Source organism: Eurosta solidaginis, chromosome 3 (genome assembly GCF_040869045.1).
Source record: "Eurosta solidaginis isolate ZX-2024a chromosome 3, ASM4086904v1, whole genome shotgun sequence".
Taxonomy (NCBI): Eukaryota; Metazoa; Arthropoda; class Insecta; order Diptera; family Tephritidae; genus Eurosta; species Eurosta solidaginis.
This window is the reverse complement of record NC_090321.1, coordinates 256,303,855-256,322,775: the sequence shown is the minus strand read 5'-3', so window position 1 is coordinate 256,322,775 and position 18,921 is coordinate 256,303,855. Positions and strand designations below refer to the sequence as shown.

The window sequence follows — 18,921 nt, the reverse complement described above, 5'->3', positions numbered from 1 at the left end:
CTGAGGGACTTAACTAGTAACCTGGTTGTGGCGGGAGACTTTAACGAAAGAGCCGTCGAATGGGGAATGCCGCAGACTAACACCCGTGGAAGGTTAGTCCTTGAGATGGCATCCAGGCTCGGTTTGAACGTGTTTAACACTGGTACGACCCCTACATACCGACGGCCAGGCTTTGGATACTCGATCCCCGATGTAACACTAGTGTCAGAAAGCCTGCTGCTGACCGCTGCTGGATGGAGAGTCATAGAGGATCTGACTGGCAGCGATCACAACTACATCACTTTCCACCTAAACGATCCCGGTCAGAGGCAGATTCCGAACGGGCCACGTAGAACAAAAGCATGGGACGCATCCAAGGTCGACTCTGCCACGTTCTCCGCATCAGTACTGGGGGATGCCCGACGGATAATCAACAACTCCAGTCCGACGGAAGAGACGGTTGAAAAGACAATGAGCTGTCTTCGCCACGCTTGCATCCTCTCTATGCCACGGAGGGGAGTGTGGAGGGGTAAAAAGCAGGTATACTGGTGGAATAGCGAAATCGCGAAGCTGCGGAAAATATGCCACAGGATGCGAAGGCTAGCAACTCGCGCGCGCGGCAGGCCTGAGGCTCTAGAAAAGTCGGAAGCGTACAAAGGAGCGAATAAAGCTCTTAGTGCTGCCATTAAGCAAAGCATGCTTAAGTGCTGGAAAGCGTTTTGCGAGGAAGTGGGTCGAGACCCCTGGGGGCAGGGATATAAGATAGTAATGAAGAAGTTCCGTCCGCCAAACCAGCTGATGGACGAGAACCAAATAAGGAACATTGTGGATGGCCTGTTTCCCACCCAACTGCCTAGGGAGGGCGGGTACGTTACCCATGAAGATCGCAACGTGGAACCATTCCAAGAAGAAGAGCTTAAAACTGCCGTGCGAACTACGAAACCTAGGAAAGCATCTGGGCCCGACGGAATACCCGCGGAGGCAATTAGACTAGCTGCAAATAACTGCCCAGAACTTATGTTGCACATGTACAACAAATGTCTCGAAGAAAGAACTTTCCCCACCATATGGAAGACAGCACGACTGGTTCTCATTCCAAAAGGGAAAGGAGATCCCAACTCTCCATCATCCTACCGTCCCCTATGTATGTTGGACACAGCAGGGAAATTGATGGAGAGTCTCCTGAAGCAACGCCTCACCAGAGCGTTACAGGACGCCGGAGGACTGTCGCCCAGACAGCATGGTTTTCGGAGGGGGCACTCCACAATCGATGCCATAGCAGAAGTTATAGACGCAGTCAAGAAAGCCGAGACAGCTTGCCACAGAGCAAGACCTATAGTGTTGCTGGTCACGCTAGACGTCAAAAACGCTTTTAACTCAGCTAGGTGGGAGGACATGCTTGAGGCACTATTTGTTAGAAATTTTAAGGGACTACCTAAGAGAGAGGTATCTAATATATGAAAGTACTCACGGTCAAAAAAAGGTAAAAATAACAGGTGGAGCAGCCCAGGGTTCGGTACTAGGTCCCGATCTCTGGAATATAACTTACGACAGTCTTGTTCGATTAGACATGCCAGAATGCACCTTCCTCGTTGCCTTTGCAGACGACGTGGCAGCTGTGATAACAGCACCAAGCAGCGAGCTGGCACAGCTAAAATTAAACCAGGTCATGCGTAATGTAAATAGGTGGATGGCTGAGCACGGTCTCCAGTTAGCAACAGCCAAAACGGAGATCGTCATCCTCACAAAGAGACGTATTCCCACTACCAGGAACATGATGGTTGGGGACCAGCCAATAGAAACACTCGCTTCAACGAAATATCTGGGAGTGAGGTTAGAAGCAAACTCAACTTCTCGGATCACATACGAGGGGCCTGCGAAAGAGCTGCGCGCATAATAGCGTAGTTGAATAGATTAATGGCAAACACAGGTGGCCCAAAGCCATGCACAAGGAAGTTGCTTGCATCAACCTCGGATTCTATACTCTTATATGGTGCAGAAATCTGGGCGAACGCAATGAAATACCGGAAGAACCGAGTCGCCCTCACCTCGGTCCAACGCAGAGGGGCGCTGCGAATATCTTCTCGTTGAGGAAAGAAAAACAATATGTGACAACGGATCGCAAGCAAGTAGAGCTGCTGTTGCCATGCAGGCGCGAGAAGAATCGATCCGACGCTGGCAAGATCAGTGGAGCAACAGCATCGTAGGAAAGTGGACTAGGGAACTAATCCCTGAACTGAATCCATGGTTGAAGCGACTGCACGGAGAGGTAGACTTTTACCTGACCCAGTTTCTAACGGGACACGGTTACTTCCGCAAATACCTATACAGAATGGGTAAGGTTGATAGCCCGAGCTGCCTGTACTGTGTGAAAATAGACGATGTACGCCACACCTTCTTCGAATGCAGGCACTTCTCCCATCAGCGAAGGAGGGTAGAAGAGGTACTTGGCGACCTATCCACGGGCAGTGTCATTAATAACATGACCTCTCGAAGAGACAGATGGGATACGGTTAGCACATATGTGAGGCATATACTTACCAGTAAACGAGAAGACGGATGCCTAGCCCATTAGCGTGAGAGTAGCCATAGAGCTCACGTAGCGCGCACCCGTACCCGAAGTAATGCTAAACGCGGTCCCAGGTACGGGGATTTGCGCGGGCCGTGGGAGGTTAGGTTTTAGTGGGTCAGTGCATAAAGCATTTCCTCCTTCCACGAAACACAAAAAAAAAAAAAAAAAAACTTTAACTTTAACTTTGACTTTAACTTTAACTTTAACCTTAACTTTAACTTTATTTTTAACTTTAACTTTAACTTTCGCTTTAACTTTAACATTCACTTTAACTTTAGCTTTAACTTTAGCTTTAACTTTAACTTTAACCTTAACTTTAACTTTCACTTTAACTTCATTTTTAACTTTAACTTTCGCTTTAACTTTAACATTCACTTTAACTTTAACTCTAACTTTATTTTTAACTTTAACTTTCGCTTTAGCTTTAACATTCACTTTAACTTTAACTTTATGATCCGGGGTGGGCGTGAGCTTAGCATCTGCTAACAAGCCAACCTAATATAAACGCACGCAAGTCATTTTCTGTTAAAAATGTCTCATGCACATACAACTTGTATGAGAGCAACTAAAATTGAATTTGCTGCGTGAAAACCTAACTCGATTTCCAATTTTTGTTCTGCGTGACATTTAGATTTGACGTTTGCACACATGCTTTACATTGTCGCAACGCATGCTTATTTGGGTTAGGGCAAAAAACGCCGGTTGTTTGCGTGCGCTAAAAAAACGCAGGGCGGTTTTATTAGGTTGGCTTGTAAGCGACCATATATGTATACGATAAGCGATAGCACAATGGCTACTTTGTGAAAATCAACGACAGCTCTTTTAGTTTGTTTCGATGGTCGTACGTGGACCTGTCGCACGCGCGCTTAAAACAGAGTACCAAAGATCGCGTGTGACACATGTTTACCGTTCAAGCATTGAAATCAAACTAAATAAATAATTGATTTTCCTTTCGTGCTCGCTACGCGTTCGTGTTTACTAACACATTCTCAATTTGGTAACCTGCCCACCGCTGATTACGATAGAGATCCAATATTATGTATTTTGCCTGTTGCTAACACCGAACGTTTTCGAATCTTTTCGAGCCTTTTCGGATCTTTTTTGACAAATATCCGTTACGGTTTTTTTTGATTTAGTCGCCAAGCCCGCGATAAAATCTATGCAATAGCTTAAAAATTGTTCACATTCCTTCTCAATGCATTCATCATTAATTATTATTTTGGTTATGTGTTTTTTGGTATCAGTCATCTCTGCGAGATCTTTCAAACACCTCCACATCCGTTTCATGTCTCCATGATTATCGAACACCCTATCTTCCATATATCTTTTCTTTTTATACTTGATAGTTTTTTTGTATGTTCTTTTAGCTGTATTATAATCAGGGTTGAGTCATTTTGAAATGAAACAAATCAAAATAAAAAATAAAAAATTATTCATCACTTTAAATTTTCTAATTGATGAATAAAAAGTTATATTTTATTCAAGCATTTCTTGAATAATGAATAACATTTTCTCGTTATTCAAAATATTCTAATTGATGATAAACGCCCATTCTTATTTTTGCAAATTTTGAATAAAGAGTTGAGTTATTATTCATTATTTACAAAATATGGATTAACAATAAAATTTTAGTTTTTATTCAGTTATTCAAAAATAAAAAAATAAACCATCGAGATGCCCTGAAAATATATCCATATGCGTAACCAGTTCGCGTGTAGTTCTGAAGCTTCTTAGGGTAATATTGAGATGATTTTGGGGAGTATTCGCGGGGTTTTTTGGGGGCCGTTTGGGGGTAATTTCTGGGACACCCTGGGGATCCTCCCGGGGTCTATTGGGGTCCATTCCAGGGGCTCCCCCGCAATCGTCCTAGGGTTTTGGGGTCATTTCGGGATGACTTTTGCGACTCCCTCGGGGTCTTTGGAGGTTATTCCGTGACATTTTTGGGACTCCCTCGGGGTCATTCCGGGATGGTTTTGGGGACTCCCTCGAGGTCCTCCCGGGGTCATTTGGGGGTCATTCCGGGATCTTTTTGGGGACGCCCTCGGGGTAATTTGGGGGTCATTTCGGGAAGGTTTTGGGGACTCCCTCGGTGTCATTTGGGGGTCATTCCGGGATCTTTTTGGGGACTCCCTCGGGGTAATGTGGGGGTAATTCCGTGACGTTTTTGGGACTCCCTCGGGGTAATTTCGGGATGGTTTTGGGGACTCCCTCGGGGTCATTCCGGAATCTTCATGAGGACTCCCTCGGGGTCATTCCGGGATATTTTTGGGACTCCCTCGGGTCATATGGGGGTCATTCCGGGATCTTTTTGGGGACTCCTTCGGGGTCATTTGGGGGTCATTCCGGGTTCTTTTTGGGGACACCCTCGGGGTCATTTGGGGGTCATTCCGGCATCTTTTTGGGGACTCCCTCGGGGGTCATTTGGGGGTCATTCCGTGACCTTTTTGTGACTCCCTCGGGGTCATTTGGGGGTCATTTCGGGATGGTTTTGGGGACTCCCTCGGGGTCATTCCGGGATCTTTTCGGGGACTCCCTCGGGGTCGTTTGGGGGTCATTAAGTGACCTTTGTGGGACTCCCTCGGGGTCATTCCGGGTTCTTTTTGGGGACTCCCTCGGGGTCATTTGGGGTTCATTCCGGGATCTTTTTGGGACTCCCTCGGCATCATTTGGGGGTGATTCCGGGATCTTTTTGGGGACTCCCTCGGGGTCATTTGGGGGTCATTCCGTGACCTTTTTGGGACTCCCTCGGGGTCATTTGGGGGTCATTTCGGGATGGTTTTGGGACTCCCGCGGGGTCATTTGGGGGTCATTCCGGGTTCTTTTTGGGGACTCCCTCGGGGTCATTTGGGGGTCATTCCGGGATCTTTTTGGGGACTCCCTCGGCGTCATTTGGGGGTCATTCCGGGATCTTTTTGGGGACTCCCTCGGGGTCATTTGGGGGTCATTCCGGGTTCTTTTTGGGGACACCCTCGGGGTAATTTGGGGGTCATTCCGGGATCTTTTTGGGGACTTCCTCGGGGTCATTTGGGGGTCATTCCGGGATCTTTTTGGGACTCCTCGGGGTCATTTCGGGATGGTTTTGGGGACTCCCTCGGGGTCATTTGGGGGTCATTCCGGAATCTTTTTGAGGACTCCCTCGGGGTCATATGGGGGTCATTCCAGGATCTTTTTGGGGACTCCCTCGGGGTCATTTGGGGGTCATTCCGGGTTCTTTTTGGGGACACCCTCGGGGTCATTTGGGGTCATTCCGGGATCTTTTTGGGGACACCCTCGGGGTCATTTGGGGGTCATTCCAGGATCTTTTCGGGGACTCCCTCGGGGTCATTTGGGGGTCATTACGTGACCTTTTTGGGACTCCCTCGGGGTCATTTGGGGGTCATTCCGGGATCTTTTTGGGGACTCCCTCGGGGTCATTTTGGGTCATTCCGGGGTCTTTTTGGGGTTTCCCTCGGGGTCATTTGGGGTCATTCCGGGATCTTTTTGGGGACTCCCTCGGGGTCATTTGGGGGTCATTCCGTGACCTTTTTGGGACTCCCTCGGGGTCATTTGGGGGTCATTTCGGGATGGTTTTGGGGACTCCCTCGGGGTCATTTGGGGGTCATTCCGGGATCTTTTTGGGGACTTCCTCGGGGTCATTTGGGGGTCATTCCGGGATCTTTTCGGGGACTCCCTCGGGGTCATTTGGGGGTCATTACGTGACCTTTTTGGGACTCCCTCGGCGTCATTTGGGGTCATTCCGGGATCTTTTTGGGGACTCCCTCGGGGTCATTTGGGAGTCATTCCGTGACCTTTTTGGGACTCCCTCGGGGTCATTTCGGGATCTTTTTGTGGACTCCCTCGGAGTAATTTAGGGGTCATTCCGCGTTCTTTTTGGGGACACCCTCGGGGTCATTTGGGGGTCATTCCGGGATCTTTTTGGGGACTCCCTCGGGGTCATTTGGGGGTCATACCGTGACCTTTTTGGGACTCCCTCGGGGTCGTTTGGGGGTCATTCCGGGTTCTTTTTGGGGACTCCCTCGGGGTCATTTGGGGGTCATTCCGGGATCTTTTTGGGGACTCCCTCAGCGTCATTTGGGGGTCATTCCGGGATCTTTTTGAGGACTCCCTCGGGGTCATATGGGGGTCATTCCGGGATCTCAGCTCGCGGTCATACCACTTATTTCCTAGCTGTATTTTTGTTCTCTTCTCATACGTTAATGCTTACATGGCTTCAGCTAGGATATCGTTCAGTTTTATAACTCTATTTTCTACTCCAGTATTATACAAAGAGCTTAAATCACTTGATCGCAGCAGACTTATTAATAACAAGACTTGTAGTTGTTGATCTCTGATGCACAAAAGCATGCTGACAAGGTGATATTAAAGAGCTACACAGATATTGAAGCTGGTACGTAACTATCTGCTCAAAAGTTTTAGGGATAGCTGAGAGCTTAGCTATGCCTCTGTAGTTCTCAATATTAGACCTACTACCTTTTTTATGCAAAGGTATAATAAACGATTGTTTCCAAATAGATGGGAATGATGCGGATTCGAGAGATATTTTAAATAATTTAATGATAGGCTCAGATAAGCTGACAGCACAGTACTTAAGTACACAACTAGGAACACCATCTGGACCCGGTGAATATATCGGTTTCAATGCAAGAAGACTATGAAGAACAGTATCTTTATCAATAAATGGGTTTTAAATATTATTAGAACTTTTCAACCAATATGGATAAACATCAGACTGGACACATTGGGATAAATAGGTTGATTTACAGAATTCAATGAATCTGCGATTTCATAATCAGAATTTGCGTTTTGCACCCATAAATAAAAGTAGATGGTAAACACTAAGTCTAAGATTTTCCTTTTGGAATTTAAAATATTCATTTGGAGAAGAGATGTATCTAGCAGGCTATTTAAAAACTCGTGCTGAGTAGTGGGAGTCATAAAATTTGAGTCGATGGTATTGATCCAATTTACTGATGATAAATTGAAATCACCAAGAACTACTAGGCGTTCTTTGTCTCGCAATTGCGAGTGAAAACTACAAATAGCAGTGCTATGACATGTATAAACGTATATATCCGATCGTGACGGTATATACGAGCAGCAGATAAACAAACTAAAATTGTGCAATGCAAGCTTTACTGCTATGAATTCCATGTCAGTTGTGATGTCCAATAGCAGCAACTCAGATGGAAGCGTCGAGTCAACTGCAATAAGGACACCACCTGCTCTAGCGTCACGATCACGCCGACAAACTACATATTTACGTGAGAAGAGTTCAGAGTTAAAATGATCAGCTTTTAACCAGGTTTCAGTAAAAGCTTAGAACTAACTAGAGAAGTAAAAATAAAACTGTTCAGAAAAAAGGTACTTAATTTCGATCTTAGGCCGCGAAATTTTGGTAGGTGATGGTAATTTTTTCACTGTTTCCGCAGAAATTTTTGAGTTTTTACCACTTAAAGTGCCAATTAATGGTAACTTATAACCATAAAACCATAACCACATAAAACAGCTGATCGAACCTACCTTATGGAAATGAATGTAATCGATTAATGGTGCCATACCATAACGCTAACGCCATAACCATACCATAGCCAAACAATTGGTTTTTGGTTTCTCGCCATATCCATAACCTAAATATATTTAGTTGGTGAATTTAATAACTTTTTGTAGATTTTATTCATTGTTTTGGATACGTTATGACTAAGAGACTTATTTTTTGTGGAATATGTTTGTAATTTTTTGCGTTTTCTTCATTTTTATGAAATTTTCACGATTTTTAGGTAAAGGCACCATTAATCGATCACATTGGAGATGGATATGGATATGGGTATGGTTACGACTATGGCGTTAGGGTTAAGGAAGTTTAATGAGCCATTTAATTGAAAAAGATGCAGTGGATTAGATGGAACGATGGTTTTCGTTCTTATTGCAACCGCTGAGCTTGTGTATTAAAAATTTCATAAAATTTTACAATTATGTGTACCTTATCATATTAAAGAAAAGTAACCATTTGTTTACCTTTAAAAACTGTATAAATATTTGTTTTGTTTTACTCTCTCACCTGCGCTGTTCTGTTTTCTTCTTTGTTTCTCTTTAACTGTTGTAGTATTGCTTCTTATTTTTCACTGTTTACATCATCTCATTCATAACAATTACACATCTTTCTTTTCCCACGTTGTTTAGGCCGGGACACCAACCATTTCGTTGCTAGCACTTTCACTGAAAATAAAAACATTTGTTTCAATTAAGCATATAATTATATTCTCTAAAAAACTCATTTAAAATATCACATTCACATTTCGCTAATTTGGTTTATTTTTATTTTATACACTTGTGTTGAATTTTATTACAAGTTTTTGGCGCCCTTTCATACTCAACACTAGTGCTTCTTCAGTTTTTCTTTTCATATTTTATTCACTCCCATTTCGTATCGACTGCTCTCAGTCACACCTACGCTCTTACGCCTTATACGAAGCTATGTGGTGTAGGTCTTGGTAAATGCAATATTTACGCGAACGAGATGGCATCAGAGTGCACTTTACCATTACTGCGTATGCGGTTCTGAAAATCGGAAAATTTTCTCCAATTGTTTTTTAGCACTTTCAAAATTGTATGCGCTTAAATTTTATGTACTAGCGTTTTTATTTCATATTTTCGATGTAATTTTAATATTGGCTGCTTATAATTTAGGCCACTTTTAATGCATTTATCTGCTATATATAAAGCAAACACAAATTTTCACTAGCAACGTCGTAGAACAATTGCATAGCGGATGAAATACGAAATGAAATTAACAATTCGTACGCTATCGGCTTTGTTTTCTCATTGATTGTGGCCGAGCTTTAAATGTGGTATATGGTTGCATTTGTTGGGACCAGTACGATTTTGCACTACATTTTTATTATTTCAGGGTTGTTTTGTGATTGGATTTCAATTTGTACCACAGTTACAGTTTCACTATGATTTGTAATTTCATTTATGGTTTATATGTTGGGATTCAATTCACATTTCTACTTTCATTTTGTTGTTCATATAAAAATTTTGAAACAGAAAACCTAAGCTGGCAATCTTGTTATAACTATCTGCGGCGATTTTAATGTAAACGGTGTACCAGCAAAATTGCTGTCTAGCCTTCCCAATTATTTCATTGTATCTAATGGTTCGATTTTTTTAAAGTTTGATCAAATGTCTTTAATCTCAGACTATGATCTAATTTTCTATTGATTTGATATTAAGCTTTAGGCTGGGTGCGAGTTCGCCTAAATTTTAGGTACCTAAACTAATATTCCACTGGAACTTTCCAGCACTGCAATAATTTAGGAAAAAGCTGTCAAAACTGTGCGAGTTGATTTGAAAACCTAAATTGTTTATTTCTGCTAAGAAAATAATAACAATACGGGAAATTTAGTATTTTTGATGCGTTTTCGCGCTTAAAAAGAACAGAGGTCAATTAGGGTCCGCGGTAAGTACCTATCCCAAGATAGCAGTTCAAGAAGATGCAGTGCTTCCGTTGTATACGGTTTATTTTCGGACATAGTGGAGCACGTGTACAATGGCCTTTTCCACAATCTCGAATTCAATACTGTGATGTTGGTATGCCTCCAATAACTTCTTTAGGCCAATTAGAGCAATTGGCTACCAAATATGTTCAGATTACGGTCCATATTTGAGAAGGATATAATTCTTGTGTCGTCAACATCAGCTTGAACAAAATTGAGCTCACCGTCACGTATGTACAATCGATCGGACATTAATCGCAGCAGGGATCAATATTTTTGTTTTTGAAATTTGACATTTGAATTTAGGTTGAAACGTATGCTCATAAAAATTCTAAATTTTTATTTTGCACTGCCTTGCCGACAGTGTCCAGTGATTTAGGTTTTTTCTCTACTTAGGTAGAAATTTAGGTCAACTCGCACACAGCCTAAGCCGATGATCAAAAGAATCGTACAGACTAGATACAAATGAATTACAAGATATTAAAACTATATAAACAAGTTATAAACGTAATTAACGTGAAAAAAAAACAATGTGTTAAATGAATATATAAAAACAAATTACAGCACAATTTCAGAGAAGACTTGAACATACTTCTCGACAAAGAGAAATCAAAAAGGAACAACGTTCCAACCATGGTTCAATTATATGGTTGGCTCATCTCATCAGCTGATTTTATTTATTTCATTGCATGGTCGATGGCATTGTCAAAAGGAGATGGCAAACTCAAAATGAAACCAACACATGGGCATTTCTTACACATACAAAAACTGCTAAGTTTTATGGTTCCATTCCATACCATTCGCACCAACACCAATACACAGATTTTGACAATTTGAACAGACATATTTTGTTATTGTACAGATGAGCCAACCATATAGTTGAACCATGGTTCCAACAAAATTGCTGTCTAGCCTTCCCAATTATTTTATTGTATCTAATGGGTCGATTTTTTTAAGGTTTGATCAAATGTCTTTAATCTCAGACTATGATCTAATTTTCTATTGATTTGATATTAAGTTTTATGAAAATAATATAGTCCGACTATTTCCCTAGATTATCGACTACTGAATTTCAATAATCTGTTAGGTGACATATCCCAAATTAATTAGTCTTCTTCTAACTAGTCTTCTTAACTAGATTTCTCGTTACATTTTTCTATACCATAATCGGTAATTATGAAAAAATTTTGGAGGTGCCGATTTTTTTTCATAGACAAAGAACCACCTCTAGGCAGTAATCTCTAAATGGAAGCACGTAAGAAAAGAGAAAAGTGAAAGTTCGACATCTGCAAGCATATAAATTTTTACTGAGAAGCTTTTCATGGCAGAAATACACTCGCAGAGTTTGCCAAATCACTTCCGAGGGGCGACGCCGATTATGAAAAGCTTTTCTAATTGAAAAAACTTGTTTCGGAGAGTGTCTTTATTGTTAATACGACACCAACAACAACATCAAGCGTAATAAGAGATTCTTCATCTAGAAAAAGAACCGCAATGAAACGAATTCGCGTGAGATAGGAACCACTACCATAGTATAGCGAGTGTAGTAGTGTAAATTTATATTACTACCGAATTGTGACCGGTTTTTAAAGTGTTTCTGAGAAAAGGGCTGCCGATAATTTATTACTGAACTTCAGGTCGTTTGATCAGTTTTTTGTTATCAAGTAGAAACATGGGTGATTATTCCATTCGTCCAGTTATCGGATAACATATTGACATCAGGAAAATTTATTCAAATGGATTTATTTTCAAAATCCAATATCAAATATAGTGTGAGATTACATAAAGCTGGAGACATTGGTGCTTTATCGGTAACCGTATCGGTAACCTTATAACAGCTGATTCGACCAACCTTATGAGAATCAATGCAATCGATTATTGGTGCCGCTAAGGTCGTAACCGTATCGTAGCCAACCAATTGGGTTTTGGTTTACCGTCGTAACGATAAACAGCTGATTACGTTAGCGATACGGATACATCGATACGACATACGGCACCAATGACTTCGGCTTAATGTCGTACGGTTTGAACTTTTTATAACACTGCAACCCTTCTACGCCAATAGCAAATAACGAAGTAATTGTTTCTCTCATACATACTGTACGCATTTCATTTTAACGATTTTCAATTCTATAATTCTATTTTTCGTCGCTTTTCGTACCATTCATTATAATTTTCCATTCTATATTTATGAAGTTGCGAGTTCTTACTCACCACACTTGGCAATTTGCAATCTCAATTGCCGATGCAAACGTAAACAAGTACGTGCACAAGCGAGACAATATATACAACCGCTTGTTACGCACACAAGCCTCCATCGTAAGTGTCCACCTTTGGCTCCTTTTTTTATCACATACGGTGTTCCTTACATGGTTGCCACTTTTCATCATCGAAATAAATTTATTCCGGCTGGTATTGTTCGCTGTGTTCTTTTACCATGCATATTGTACTTGAACTTTATACATGGTGGAATCACCAGGTGAAGTAAATAAAAAAGATAGAAGATGTACGCTATCTGAAACGGTAGGGATGTATTTTCAACGGTCCGAAGAGGGTAAAATGCATTGTTTACTATCACCCCTATTATGAATTTTCATACGATAGACGATAAACGCTTGATAGCGTATCGTAAAAAATCAGCTTTAATATTGCGATTTCCACACGCCCGATAGATGTACTATTGTGAATGACAGCAGAGTTTTGTTTACAAATTTTTGTGCATCTATACGAAACAGATAGCAAAACAAAACGTAAATACTAACAATTCATTTGTCTTGTACGAAAAGTGGCAAAAGTTTTTAAAAGCTGTAATAATAAACTATTTTCTGCAACTTCTGTTACCTTTTATATAAACTCAAATGAACATATTGACGAAACTCGCATAGAGGACACTGAAAGAAGAAAAATGAGAGATGCTTCCAATCTTCTTGAAATGAACTGTTGTTGTTGTTGTTGTTGTAGCGATTAGGTTACTCCCCGAAGCCTTTGGGGAGTGTTATCGATGTGATGGTCCTTTGTCGGATACAGATCCGATACGCTCCGGTAACACAGCACTATTAAGGTGCTGGCCCGACCATCTCGGGCACGATTTATATGGCCACATTGAACCTTCAGGCCATCCCTCCCTCCCAACCTCCAAGTTCCATGAGGAGCTTGGGGTCGCCAGAGCCTCGTCTGTTAGTGAAACGGGATTCGCCGCTCGAAGGTGAGGTTGACAATTGGGTTGGAGAAGCTATATATTGCGCTACACAACCCCTTGAATCCCTCTTGAAATGAACTCTACACTGTAAGTACTTGACGTACTAAAAGTAAAAAAAAAATTTAATTAAAAAATTGACTTCAGAGTGCCTTAACAGAAATAGAAGGCAGTTTGCGCGCCCATAAAAATAGGTCATCCATCCCAAATATTTTGAAGGTTTGTGCACTTCAAGGTTTCTTGCCCAGGGTGTTGCAACAGAGTGTTGGGAATAAGGCTTTGGATTCTTTTGGATTATGTTATAATTTTATATTTACTTTTATTTAAATAGCTCCCAAAGTATCGTGGAAAAATTTATCAACGATAGCTAGCGTACAAAATTTAACAGCTGATGCGATAATTAGCGGGTGGCAACACCACGATAAACGATAAACGCTACCGATCGGGTTTCACACGCTAGAATTTATTTCATAATACGGTATAACAGATTGCAAGCGTTTATCGTGTATCGGATGAGTTCATAATAGGGGTGTATATAGTTTGGCAGCTCATTTTGAGGTTATGTTGCGAATAGAGTGGAGGGCAGTGGACTAGGCCATAATGTACAAGTACAAGTGTGTTGACTGCTTTCTGACAGGCACTCGCTTAAGCCGGAGTCATTGGTGCCGTATGTCGTATCGCTGTATCCGTATCCCTAACGTAATCAGCTGTTTATCGTTACGACGGTAGACCAAAACCCAATTGGTTGGCTACGATACGGTTACGACCTTAGCGGCACCAATAATCGATTGCATTGATTCTCATAAGGTTGATCGAATCAGCTGTTAAAAGGTTACCGATACGGTTACCGATAAAGCACCAATGTATCCAGCTTTTAGTGAGCATAACGGGAAAATCTGGGTTGCTATTGTTGTTTCGGTTGAAAACGGTCAATAAGGGTTCTGTGCAGAGACGTAAAAGATTGAAACAGGGTTTATGTAGTCACAAAAGTGTTGCTCCTGTTCCACAGCATTTTCATTTTATATCATGGCGAAAAGTGTTCAGTTCAGAGTTATTGATTTTCATTAAAAGTTTAATTTATTTTACTCCTTTAAGTGTAAAAAGCAGAGAAAACGTAGAGTTTTTCAAATTATTGTGAAAAACTTTTTAATTTCAATTTCTGTACCCAAGTTCACTATATTTGTGTAACACAAGAATCTGGAGGTCAATTCCTTAACTACGAAAAACTGAAAAATGTACACTTATTGAAAACCCATTTGCACACACAATTTACACTTTGAATTTATGTAGTTGTGTTTTTATGCACAAAATTTCGAAATTAAAAACACAATTTTCATTTGTCAGAAAAAATAAAGAAAAAACGGCCTAATTTTAAAAAACCCTATCGAAATACAAACTGGCTTGTTTGTTTTTAATGAACTGCGTTGTATTCTTCTTGTATTTCGTTAGTTGTTTTAAATATAGTTCACACACTTACATCAGTACTGAAACCTTATTGGCTCCCTCGACAAAAAATATAAGAGAAAATACAAGAAAAATACATGAAATGATTTGTTGGCACTAACAGCGCCATTTTATTTGCAGGAGACTTTCACAGCTACAAAAATTAAAGCGGATTTACACAGACGCTTTGGTTGTGTTGCATTCATTAATTCATCTGTCGGCGAAGTATCGAAAAATTTACATAAATGCTTTGGTTGAGTGCCTACGCTTTGACAACGCCATACGAAAAACAATGAAACGCCGTACGTTATCTTTACTTTGAGGCGACCAAAGCGTTTATATAATTTTGCCCTTATGCATTTGTGTAAACAGCCCTAGAAGTGAAAATTGACCATGTTACACGGTGCCGCTTTATATTTTGACTCTAGTTTAAATAAATTTTGCTTTCCGTATGTTTCCGCATTGTTGCAGGCTACAAATCTTCTAGTATTCCTATTTCCGCGGAAATATATGCAATTATTTCATCCGTAAATACTACTGTGCGTGTGAATGTGCGAATTTTCACCCATCAGCTGTTAGTTGCGCTTCTTGGTAAAATTTACAATGGTAAAATGTTTACCCGCTTTGGAAAAGTAGGACTAGAAAAATAAATGCCTTGCTACGAACGACATTACAGACTGTTATTTCAGCATATTAGTGCCACCTAATGCCAATACAAAAGGGATACACAGGACCAGTGCGAGCTTATATTACTTTTGGCATCGAATAAAAAACTTAAACTGTGCGTCTAAAGTAAACTGACCTCAACTTGAAATTTAGTTGAAGTTTTTATCGAAAAACCGGACATAAGTGGGAGAGGTGTTATCCATTATATAGTTGAACTGTAGGAACTTTGCGCACTTAAATGGGTTTCGGGTTTGATGAAAAGATTTACAGTCACAATTGGAGGTGATCGTAATACTTTTAAATGTGTTTCCATCGCTAAAAATCCATTGTTCCATCCATCCATCCGTCTGATCTGTTCATTTGACATTCATAATTCATGATGTATTACTAATGTTCCCAAGTTATTATTTACTAAAATATGTCAGGGGATATTATAGGAGTCGGCCTAGAACCAGAAGGTGCTAATCCGATTAAGCCGGATTCATATATTCTAAATTACAATCCATAACTGTAACATTCCTATTATCTTAGTGGTATAATTTTTAGGCCAAAACAACAACAGTGAGTTAAAATTTTTTGTAACTATATTTAGAAATCCATTGTTTTAGAGAAGTATGAAGTTGTTCTTGCACATTTCTCGAAAGTCTTCAGTAGCGCTGCACAGGCGGAAATCCTTGTTGCATATGACGTGAATTCAAATAGTTTGTTTTGTGTAAAAAAACACGGCTCTGATAAACGAAAAACCGATATATCACCCCGGCCCCTCCGAAACCGGTGGTTGGCCTCCATATTATTTTTGAGCCAAAAATCTTTCGAATCAATTAAAGAACACGCAACGTTTTAGTAAAAAAAAATTGCGATAAATTGAGTCCGATAGAAGTGTTTGCGTGATCATAACAACAAGAAACATTTAGAAGGTCTTTTCTTATTAAATATTTAGCCCACAATTTTTTTCAGTCCGGCAGCTCATATTACTATTATCTCTCGTTGGGGGGATTATCCGACATTTTCACTTTTTTCTTTAACAAACTAGAATATAAGTTTTCTATTGATTTTAATCTTTAATTTTGCTTACCAATTTCATTGATGAATTCGTTAAGCAACGGATAGATTTTGCTTTTCAAAATAACTTGGCCACGTAACCACACGGATGTATATTCAGGCAACACAATGTAAACATTATTTGATACGGACTCTTCATATTTTTTAAATTGGCTTTTATAATTTATATTTATTGTTAATATAATAATAATCCACCTACATTGACCAATTGGCAATTGCAGGTACATATAAATAAAAGCGCACTTTGTTAAATTTTTTTTTTCTGAATCTTTTTTATTGCTTCTTTATACTCCGATTGCCTCTCTTCTCTAACTTTAATTTTTACTAATTGATGACAAACTTTTAATTTTATTAACGCCATGCAAGTTTTTTTTACGAAATTCAGACAAATTTCTACGCCATTGGATACAATTCACACTGCAAAATTGTTTCGTATTTACGAATATTAAATTTTCTCTATTGTTTTATTCACAATGCAAATTACTACGCCAAAGAACCAAAGATGACACTACGGATCCATTACATTTATTTCCCTTTCTTTCTCCAAACTATCGATTGCCTCAATCAGCAGTTATCGATGATATACCTCATGATTTAAAGGCCAATTAATGGGTCTTATAACCATAAAACCATAACCAGATAAAACAGCTGATCGAACCTAACTTATGGAAATCAATGTAATCGATTAACACGTTTGATCGTTCAGTGACAATATATAATTTAACAATTTTGGTCACCTGAGGCTAAGAACTTATTTTTGTTCTTTTTTGTTTCTTAGTGCCTAAAAAGAAGTTTTGACTATCGCGACTTTATTTTGGTCCTTAATTCTGCAGTTATAACGGTTTTTTTGTGTCGCATATTTTCGTGCGAAATGGCCTGGGAGAACATAAAACATGTTGTGGGGCCATGTCGCACGAAAATGTGCGACACAAAACAACCCTTGTAACTGCAAAATTAGGCAACAAAATAAAGTTGGCGGATAGTCAAAACTTATTTTTAGGCACTAAGAAACAAAAATAATAATAATAAATAAAAATAGATACCCTTTTTGGCCAACAAAAAGAATTGTCCGGCTGTAGTTATGAAATCTAATATGAAAAGAGGCGAGATGGTAGCCCGTGAGGAGGAAAATAGAGTGGTTGTGTTAAAAAGGAAGGACACCAGAGATGTAAGGATTCATTCGACGAAACAATCCCCTGTAATGGTAGCCACGTCGAGTTATCCAAATGTAGAAAATAATGAACCATCCACCAGTACCAACAATCCACCATGCACCAGGAAGTGAAGGCAAGAAAACCCCCTTGCTGTTGTTGGTTACAATAAAGCCAAAGTAGGTGTTGATATATCTGATCAAATGACCTCCTACGCCACCACTCTCAGAAGAGGTGTTAAGTGGTACCGCAAAGTGGTTTTTGAACTGGTTCTTGGAATGCCTGTCGTAAATGCCTTTATAATATATAAAATTGCTACAAACAAACCAATTTAAATAACCAAGTTTCTGCAGGAGACTTCAAATGCTCTGTTGGACTTCATGTCTCCAGAACCCATAACAAAAGGAAAACATTTTATAGAAAAAGGAAAGGACGATAACGGGAAAACAATAAGGCGTGCTTGCGTATTGTGTTATGCAATGTTAAAAAAATATGCTGATAGCCAGGAAGAGAAATTGACAAATTGAATTTTTGGTTTAAGTTTATTGTTTTTCTACTGATCTCCAAATTAAATTTCTAATTCTAAGTTTATTGTTTTTCTAGTTATCTCCATTTGAATTTACATACATATGTATATATTTTTATATTTTTTTACTCATAAATAAATTTATTTTTAAAAGAATTAGTAAAAAGAAAATTTAAATTTCTAACTTTTTTTATCCAAAAAATTACCATTAAAAATACACAGCGGCCATGGGAAAAACACCAAAATGTTCACCACAGGCCAGAGAATACAAATTCCATATAAAATTCCATATTAAAATGTACGAATATGTGCGACGTGGCCTCAGGGTAACATTTAGGTGACACACGAAAATGTGCGACGTTTCCTCAGGGTAACATCTGGGTGTCGCACGAAAACGAGCGACGTGGCAGCCAACGTGTTAATGGTGCTATGCCATAACGCTAACGTCATAACCATACCATAGCCAACCAATTGGTTTTTAGTTTCTCGCCATATCCATAACCTAAAAATATTTGAGTTGGTGAATTTAATAACTTTTTGTAGATTTTATTCATTGTTTTGGATACTTTATGACTCATAGACTTATTTTTTATGGAATATGTTTGTAATTTTTTGCGTTTTCTTCATTTTTATGAAATTTTCACGATTTTTAGGTTAAGGCACCATTAATCGATCACATTGGAGATGGTTATGGATATGGGTATGGTTACGACTATGGCGTTAGGGTTAAGGAAGTTTAACATTGGAGATGGTTATGGATATGGGTATGGTTACGACTATGGAGTTAGGGTTAAATCTGCAGACATTGGTGCGTTATCGGTAACCATATA

The 18,921-nt window shown here is 39.7% G+C and overlaps 1 protein-coding gene across 5 annotated transcripts in view; it reads right to left on the bottom strand.

Annotated features, from left to right (window-relative positions):
* Fbl6 (F-box and leucine-rich repeat protein 6) overlaps positions 1 to 16,897 on the bottom strand; it is a 68,863-nt gene extending 51,966 nt beyond the window's left edge. Inside the window, exons 1-2 of one of the 5 annotated variants that reach the window (XM_067776031.1) lie at positions 16,428 to 16,897; positions 8,610 to 8,767 (exon numbers count right to left, since the gene is read on the bottom strand). The gene's annotated coding sequence lies outside the window, so the exon portion shown is untranslated. Of the gene's footprint in view, positions 1 to 8,609; positions 8,768 to 8,844; positions 9,337 to 16,427 lie in introns of those variants that run through there. The other 4 variants (XM_067776035.1, XM_067776032.1, XM_067776036.1 and 1 more) reach the window with 4 other exon arrangements.
* Positions 16,898 to 18,921: the final 2,024 nt, after the last annotated feature.